Below are 9449 nucleotides of genomic sequence, written 5' to 3' on the forward strand. Positions count from 1 at the left end.
TCTATCTATCTATCTATCTATCTATCTATCTATCTATCTATCTATCTATCTATCTATCTATCTATCTATCTATCTATCTATCTATCTTTATATATGGATACCTGCGTACACATACATATAGATATGCCATGCATTCCTTTAGATTTGTTCCAACCTCTTACCATTTGTTTGAGAATCCCTACTTTTCAAGTGACTGCAAATGAAGTCATTTCCGGCACTTTTTGGCCGGTGCAAGGTAACAAAAACACATGACAACTTTTAATAAAAATCATTGGTCTCTTTATTAACGCGCACTGTCAAACATGGGGCTTTCACACGTCAGGTAAACATGATAACCAATACACAACAGAAGCAGATGTAGATTGCTTATCAATGCCGGGATAGAACAGTTGTGAATTGAGTAGAAGAAGGGCCCCTGAATTGATACTTATTATATACAGCCTGTAAGATAGTGAAATATGCAGGCTAGGAAAGGAGATGCAAATATCAATGTATTAGAAAAATACATAAAGAGGAGTGATTTGCTTTTATTCATTCAAGGCTAGAAAAAATCAACATACTATTGCAAGCATTCATACACCACCAAATAGAAATAAACAATTCTGACATTAAACGTAAAGGTGACGATGCATTTGTATCATCACCTTGAGAAGGGTCACCGAGGAATTGAGCCCAGGGCTTCTGCACTTAAACACCAGAAACACTCCACTAAACTAAGATGCCTGTTGGTGCCAACAATTCCCAAAGTTAATGCATGTTCTAGGTGAGCAATGAACAGAATGCAGGGCTCTTATGAAAGCGAGGTCTGTGAATCAACAGATACATCCACATGCCTATTACTTTAGTGTTTTCAAGAGAATTCATTTTCTTGGAACGAGTCTGCATGAAACCATCTTCAGGGCCTGGACAATTTCATGGCAAAACGGCACCTCTCAACATTGCAGCCAAGACAATATAACAACTGTTTCTGCCTGGTTTCGAACCGGGGACCTCTCGCGTGTGAGGCGAACGTGATAACCACTACACTACAGAAACAGATGTCTACAGTTGATTCTTCTGTGATGAAACTTCTCAAAACAGGCTATTCCAAGGGCCTCTGGTTTTAGATTTCTTTCATGCAACCTTCCCAGACAGCCCTAGCTGAACGCTTGTATATGCCATGCAAGTTCAGCATTTTTGCAAAATGCTTAAAGAGAAATGTTTCCTATTTGCTCAGGCAGGGCAAGGTTAAAAGCATGAGACTCTAGCAAATATTCATCCACTACTGCAAAGAGAAAATTGATATTGGCTTTGAAATGCATACTTCAATACTACTTTAAAAAAGCACCAATGAAAGGGCTCGTCTGGGATTTGAACCCGGGACCTCTCGCACCCAAAGCGAGAATCATACCCCTAGACCAACGAGCCTTCGAAAGGCCCGCACCTCTGAAAAGCTAATACCAGCTCTAAGCACGCAATGAAGATCATGCTAGGGACTTTTTCATGCTTGGTCTGTGAATACACATGAAATTCAGTGTCAACTTACCCTTTCTCAAATGATATCACTATCATTTATAAGTGTCCCCTTTTATTTTGTCCCAGAATTGGACACGTCTTACAGGAAGTCAGCACTTATTTATCTATTTCTGCAGTGGCTAGACCCTAAAGAGAAAGAATAAAAAGCTGTTCATAACAACATAAGAAACACATGTTGCATTTCTTCTCAAATGCTTATTCCCTTTGTGCAAATCGGAATGCCAAGCTGAATAACTGGGCCACAGATTCTGGCTAATTATCTTTCCCTTGAATGCAAGTAGCAATAAAAACTGCCTAATGCAGGACTAAAGCATTCCTTGCAAGCCTCTAACATCATAACATAACTGAGCTGCTGGTAGCAAGCTAAGCAATACCTTCCCAAAATGAGAAGTACATGTGCTAATCCGCTCAATCAGCGCTCGATCAGGCGAGATATAGAAAAGGTGGAAAGGGTCCAAATGGCTGTCCCTTCCTTTTTAGGGTGGGTCCTTCTGACTATCATAGGATTGCTTGTAAGAGTGGCCAGGGTCAGAGAAAAAACTTTCAACCCTTCTTAGTGTTCTATCCAGAAGCAGGCATTTTCTGTGCCTTTAATTTCAGGCTTTTCCCAGCAGTCTCTGTTCTGCCTATGTAAATTAACTAAAGCAGTGCTTATTCATCACTTACTCTAATGTACTTACTGTCTAAAAATCTCTGCCTAAGTATGCTTTTTTTCTTTTTCAGTGAAATTCTAAATGTTTTTTCTGCCCAGTCTATGGCAGTAGAATGCTGCTTATGATGCCACATTTTGTTGAATCACCAAGGTACAACTACAGAGGAATATATGAGTCTGAACGACATGGAACTCTTAGCTAACACATCACAATGTGTGATGCTTGCCAACCAAGCACTAGATTCTGGAGCGCTGATGATCAGAACATTCTGCTCCTGAAGGAAAGGAAAGACAGCTTGATGGAAAATAAAGTCTCAGTTTATATTAACGCTCTCTCTCTCCCAATATCTATCTATCTATCTATCTATCTATCTATCTATCTATCTATCTATCTATCTATCTATCTATCTATCTATCTATCTATCTATCTATCTATCTATCTATCTATCTATCTATCTATCTATCTATCTATCTATCTATCTATCTATCTATCTATCTATCTATCTATCTATCTATCTATCTATCTATCTATCTATCTATCTATCTATCTATCTATCTATCTTTATATATGGATACCTGCGTACACATACATATAGATATGCCATGCATTCCTTTAGATTTGTTCCAACCTCTTACCATTTATTTGAGAATCCCTACTTTTCAAGTGACTGCAAATGAAGTCATTTCCGGCACTTTTTGGCCGGTGCAAGGTAACAAAAACACATGACAACTTTTAATAAAAATCATTGGTCTCTTTATTAACGCGCACTGTCAAACATGGGGCTTTCACACGTCAGGTAAACATGATAACCAATACACAACAGAAGCAGATGTAGATTGCTTATCAATGCCGGGATAGAACAGTTGTGAATTGAGTAGAAGAAGGGCCCCTGAATTGATACTTATTATATACAGCCTGTAAGATAGTGAAATATGCAGGCTAGGAAAGGAGATGCAAATATCAATGTATTAGAAAAATACATAAAGAGGAGTGATTTGCTTTTATTCATTCAAGGCTAGAAAAAATCAACATACTATTGCAAGCATTCATACACCACCAAATAGAAATAAACAATTCTGACATTAAACGTAAAGGTGACGATGCATTTGTATCATCACCTTGAGAAGGGTCACCGAGGAATTGAGCCCAGGGCTTCTGCACTTAAACACCAGAAACACTCCACTAAACTAAGATGCCTGTTGGTGCCAACAATTCCCAAAGTTAATGCATGTTCTAGGTGAGCAATGAACAGAATGCAGGGCTCTTATAAAAGTGAGGTCTGTGAATCAACAGATACATCCACATGCCAATTACTTTAGTGTTTTCAAGAGAATTCACTTTCTTGGAACGAGTCTGCATGAAACCATCTTCAGGGCCTGGACAATTTCATGGCAAAACAGCACCTCTCAACATTGCAGCCAAGACAATATAACAACTGTTTCTGCCTGGTTTCGAACCGGGGACCTTTCGCGTGTGAGGCGAACGTGATAACCACTACACTACAGAAACAGATGTCTACAGTTGATTCTTCTGTGATGAAACTTCTCAAAACAGGCTATTCCAAGGGCCTCTGGTTTTAGATTTCTTTCATGCAACCTTCCCAGACAGCCCTAGCTGAACGCTTGTATATGCCATGCAAGTTCAGCATTTTTGCAAAATGCTTAAAGAGAAATGTTTCCTATTTGCTCAGGCAGGGCAAGGTTAAAAGCATGAGACTCTAGCAAATATTCATCCACTACTGCAAAGAGAAAATTGATATTGGCTTTGAAATGCATACTTCAATACTACTTTAAAAAAGCACCAATGAAAGGGCTTCCCTGGGATTTGAACCCGGGACCTCTCGCACCCAAAGCGAGAATCATACCCCTAGACCAACGAGCCTTCGAAAGGCCCGCACCTCTGAAAAGCTAATACCAGCTCTAAGCACGCAATGAAGATCATGCTAGGGACTTTTTCATGCTTGGTCTGTGAATACACATGAAATTCAGTGTCAACTTACCCTTTCTCAAATGATATCACTATCATTTATAAGTGTCCCCTTTTATTTTGTCCCAGAATTGGACACGTCTTACAGGAAGTCAGCACTTATTTATCTATTTCTGCAGTGGCTAGACCCTAAAGAGAAAGAATAAAAAGCTGTTCATAACAACATAAGAAACACATGTTGCATTTTTTCTCAAATGCTTATTCCCTTTGTGCAAATCGGAATGCCAAGCTTAATAACTGGGTCACAGATTCTGGCTAATTATCTTTCCCTTGAATGCAAGTAGCAATAAAAACTGCCTAATGCAGGACTAAAGCATTCCTTGCAAGCCTCTAACATCATAACATAACTGAGCTGCTGGTAGCAAGCTAAGCAATACCTTCCCAAAATGAGAAGTACATGTGCTAATCCGCTCAATCAGCGCTCGATCAGGCTCGATCAGGTGAGATATAGAAAAGGTGGAAAGGGTCCAAATGGCTGTCCCTTCCTTTTTAGGGTGGGTCCTTCTGACTATCATAGGATTGCTTGTAGGAGTGGCCAGGGTCAGAGAAAAAACTTTCAACCCTTCTCAGTGTTCTATCCAGAAGCAGGCATTTTCTATGCCTTTAATGTCAGGCTTTTCCCAGCAGTCTCTGTTCTGCCTATGTAAATTAACAAAAGCAGTGCTTATTCATCACTTACTCTAATGTCCTTACTGTCCAGAAAGCTCTGCCTAAGTATGCTTTTTTTCTTTTTCAGTGAAATTCTAAATGTTTTTTCTGCCCAGTCTATGGCAGTAGAATGCTGCTTATGATGCCACATTTTGTTGAATCACCAAGGTACAACTACAGAGGAATATATGAGTCTGAACGACATGGAACTCTTAGCTAACACATCACAATTTGTGATGCTTGCCAACCAAGCACTAGATTCTGGAGCGCTGATGATCAGAACATTCTGCTCCTGAAGGAAAGGAAAGACAGCTTGATGGAAAATAAAGTCTCAGTTTATATTAACGCTCTCTCTCTCCCAATATCTATCTATCTATCTATCTATCTATCTATCTATCTATCTATCTATCTATCTATCTATCTATCTATCTATCTATCTATCTATCTATCTATCTATCTATCTATCTATCTATCTATCTATCTATCTATCTATCTATCTATCTATCTATCTATCTATCTATCTATCTATCTATCTATCTTTATATATGGATACCTGCGTACACATACATATAGATATGCCATGCATTCCTTTAGATTTGTTCCAACCTCTTACCATTTGTTTGAGAATCCCTACTTTTCAAGTGACTGCAAATGAAGTCATTTCCGGCACTTTTTGGCCGGTGCAAGGTAACAAAAACACATGACAACTTTTAATAAAAATCATTGGTCTCTTTATTAACGCGCACTGTCAAACATGGGGCTTTCACACGTCAGGTAAACATGATAACCAATACACAACAGAAGCAGATGTAGATTGCTTATCAATGCCGGGATAGAACAGTTGTGAATTGAGTAGAAGAAGGGCCCCTGAATTGATACTTATTATATACAGCCTGTAAGATAGTGAAATATGCAGGCTAGGAAAGGAGATGCAAATATCAATGTATTAGAAAAATACATAAAGAGGAGTGATTTGCTTTTATTCATTCAAGGCTAGAAAAAATCAACATACTATTGCAAGCATTCATACACCACCAAATAGAAATAAACAATTCTGACATTAAACGTAAAGGTGACGATGCATTTGTATCATCACCTTGAGAAGGGTCACCGAGGAATTGAGCCCAGGGCTTCTGCACTTAAACACCAGAAACACTCCACTAAACTAAGATGCCTGTTGGTGCCAACAATTCCCAAAGTTAATGCATGTTCTAGGTGAGCAATGAACAGAATGCAGGGCTCTTATGAAAGCGAGGTCTGTGAATCAACAGATACATCCACATGCCTATTACTTTAGTGTTTTCAAGAGAATTCATTTTCTTGGAACGAGTCTGCATGAAACCATCTTCAGGGCCTGGACAATTTCATGGCAAAACGGCACCTCTCAACATTGCAGCCAAGACAATATAACAACTGTTTCTGCCTGGTTTCGAACCGGGGACCTCTCGCGTGTGAGGCGAACGTGATAACCACTACACTACAGAAACAGATGTCTACAGTTGATTCTTCTGTGATGAAACTGCTCAAAACAGGCTATTCCAAGGGCCTCTGGTTTTAGATTTCTTTCATGCAACCTTCCCAGACAGCCCTAGCTGAACGCTTGTATATGCCATGCAAGTTCAGCATTTTTGCAAAATGCTTAAAGAGAAATGTTTCCTATTTGCTCAGGCAGGGCAAGGTTAAAAGCATGAGACTCTAGCAAATATTCATCCACTACTGCAAAGAGAAAATTGATATTGGCTTTGAAATGCATACTTCAATACTACTTTAAAAAAGCACCAATGAAAGGGCTCGTCTGGGATTTGAACCCGGGACCTCTCGCACCCAAAGCGAGAATCATACCCCTAGACCAACGAGCCTTCGAAAGGCCCGCACCTCTGAAAAGCTAATACCAGCTCTAAGCACGCAATGAAGATCATGCTAGGGACTTTTTCATGCTTGGTCTGTGAATACACATGAAATTCAGTGTCAACTTACCCTTTCTCAAATGATATCACTATCATTTATAAGTGTCCCCTTTTATTTTGTCCCAGAATTGGACACGTCTTACAGGAAGTCAGCACTTATTTATCTATTTCTGCAGTGGCTAGACCCTAAAGAGAAAGAATAAAAAGCTGTTCATAACAACATAAGAAACACATGTTGCATTTCTTCTCAAATGCTTATTCCCTTTGTGCAAATCGGAATGCCAAGCTGAATAACTGGGCCACAGATTCTGGCTAATTATCTTTCCCTTGAATGCAAGTAGCAATAAAAACTGCCTAATGCAGGACTAAAGCATTCCTTGCAAGCCTCTAACATCATAACATAACTGAGCTGCTGGTAGCAAGCTAAGCAATACCTTCCCAAAATGAGAAGTACATGTGCTAATCCGCTCAATCAGCGCTCGATCAGGCGAGATATAGAAAAGGTGGAAAGGGTCCAAATGGCTGTCCCTTCCTTTTTAGGGTGGGTCCTTCTGACTATCATAGGATTGCTTGTAAGAGTGGCCAGGGTCAGAGAAAAAACTTTCAACCCTTCTTAGTGTTCTATCCAGAAGCAGGCATTTTCTGTGCCTTTAATTTCAGGCTTTTCCCAGCAGTCTCTGTTCTGCCTATGTAAATTAACTAAAGCAGTGCTTATTCATCACTTACTCTAATGTACTTACTGTCTAAAAATCTCTGCCTAAGTATGCTTTTTTTCTTTTTCAGTGAAATTCTAAATGTTTTTTCTGCCCAGTCTATGGCAGTAGAATGCTGCTTATGATGCCACATTTTGTTGAATCACCAAGGTACAACTACAGAGGAATATATGAGTCTGAACGACATGGAACTCTTAGCTAACACATCACAATGTGTGATGCTTGCCAACCAAGCACTAGATTCTGGAGCGCTGATGATCAGAACATTCTGCTCCTGAAGGAAAGGAAAGACAGCTTGATGGAAAATAAAGTCTCAGTTTATATTAACGCTCTCTCTCTCCCAATATCTATCTATCTATCTATCTATCTATCTATCTATCTATCTATCTATCTATCTATCTATCTATCTATCTATCTATCTATCTATCTATCTATCTATCTATCTATCTATCTATCTATCTATCTATCTATCTATCTATCTATCTATCTATCTATCTATCTATCTATCTATCTATCTATCTATCTATCCATCTATCTATCTATCTATCTATCTATCTATCTATCTATCTATCTATCTATCTATCTATCTATCTATCTATCTATCTATCTATCTATCTATCTATCTATCTATCTTTATATATGGATACCTGCGTACATATACATATAGATATGCCATGCATTCCTTTAGATTTGTTCCAACCTCTTACCATTTATTTGAGAATCCCTACTTTTCAAGTGACTGCAAATGAAGTCATTTCCGGCACTTTTTGGCCGGTGCAAGGTAACAAAAACACATGACAACTTTTAATAAAAATCATTGGTCTCTTTATTAACGCGCACTGTCAAACATGGGGCTTTCACACGTCAGGTAAACATGATAACCAATACACAACAGAAGCAGATGTAGATTGCTTATCAATGCCGGGATAGAACAGTTGTGAATTGAGTAGAAGAAGGGCCCCTGAATTGATACTTATTATATACAGCCTGTAAGATAGTGAAATATGCAGGCTAGGAAAGGAGATGCAAATATCAATGTATTAGAAAAATACATAAAGAGGAGTGATTTGCTTTTATTCATTCAAGGCTAGAAAAAATCAACATACTATTGCAAGCATTCATACACCACCAAATAGAAATAAACAATTCTGACATTAAACGTAAAGGTGACGATGCATTTGTATCATCACCTTGAGAAGGGTCACCGAGGAATTGAGCCCAGGGCTTCTGCACTTAAACACCAGAAACACTCCACTAAACTAAGATGCCTGTTGGTGCCAACAATTCCCAAAGTTAATGCATGTTCTAGGTGAGCAATGAACAGAATGCAGGGCTCTTATAAAAGTGAGGTCTGTGAATCAACAGATACATCCACATGCCAATTACTTTAGTGTTTTCAAGAGAATTCACTTTCTTGGAACGAGTCTGCATGAAACCATCTTCAGGGCCTGGACAATTTCATGGCAAAACAGCACCTCTCAACATTGCAGCCAAGACAATATAACAACTGTTTCTGCCTGGTTTCGAACCGGGGACCTTTCGCGTGTGAGGCGAACGTGATAACCACTACACTACAGAAACAGATGTCTACAGTTGATTCTTCTGTGATGAAACTTCTCAAAACAGGCTATTCCAAGGGCCTCTGGTTTTAGATTTCTTTCATGCAACCTTCCCAGACAGCCCTAGCTGAACGCTTGTATATGCCATGCAAGTTCAGCATTTTTGCAAAATGCTTAAAGAGAAATGTTTCCTATTTGCTCAGGCAGGGCAAGGTTAAAAGCATGAGACTCTAGCAAATATTCATCCACTACTGCAAAGAGAAAATTGATATTGGCTTTGAAATGCATACTTCAATACTACTTTAAAAAAGCACCAATGAAAGGGCTTCCCTGGGATTTGAACCCGGGACCTCTCGCACCCAAAGCGAGAATCATACCCCTAGACCAACGAGCCTTCGAAAGGCCCGCACCTCTGAAAAGCTAATACCAGCTCTAAGCACGCAATGAAGATCATGCTAGGGACTTTTT

General features: G+C 39.2%; 4 non-coding genes across 4 annotated transcripts; all 4 read right to left on the reverse strand.

Moving 5' to 3' along the window:
* Positions 1-962: 962 nt before the first annotated feature.
* TRNAV-CAC (transfer RNA valine (anticodon CAC)) lies at positions 963-1035 on the reverse strand. The gene has a single exon. It is a non-coding gene; the product is annotated as a tRNA-Val (tRNA).
* A 2569-nt stretch (positions 1036-3604) lies between these two features.
* Positions 3605-3677, reverse strand: TRNAV-CAC (transfer RNA valine (anticodon CAC)). The gene has a single exon. It is a non-coding gene; the product is annotated as a tRNA-Val (tRNA).
* A 2539-nt stretch (positions 3678-6216) lies between these two features.
* Positions 6217-6289, reverse strand: TRNAV-CAC (transfer RNA valine (anticodon CAC)). Its single transcript has one exon. It is a non-coding gene; the product is annotated as a tRNA-Val (tRNA).
* A 2641-nt stretch (positions 6290-8930) lies between these two features.
* Positions 8931-9003, reverse strand: TRNAV-CAC (transfer RNA valine (anticodon CAC)). The gene has a single exon. It is a non-coding gene; the product is annotated as a tRNA-Val (tRNA).
* Positions 9004-9449: the final 446 nt, after the last annotated feature.

Source organism: Lissotriton vulgaris, chromosome 8 (assembly GCF_964263255.1).
Source record: "Lissotriton vulgaris chromosome 8, aLisVul1.2, whole genome shotgun sequence".
Classification (NCBI taxonomy): domain Eukaryota; kingdom Metazoa; phylum Chordata; class Amphibia; order Caudata; family Salamandridae; genus Lissotriton; species Lissotriton vulgaris.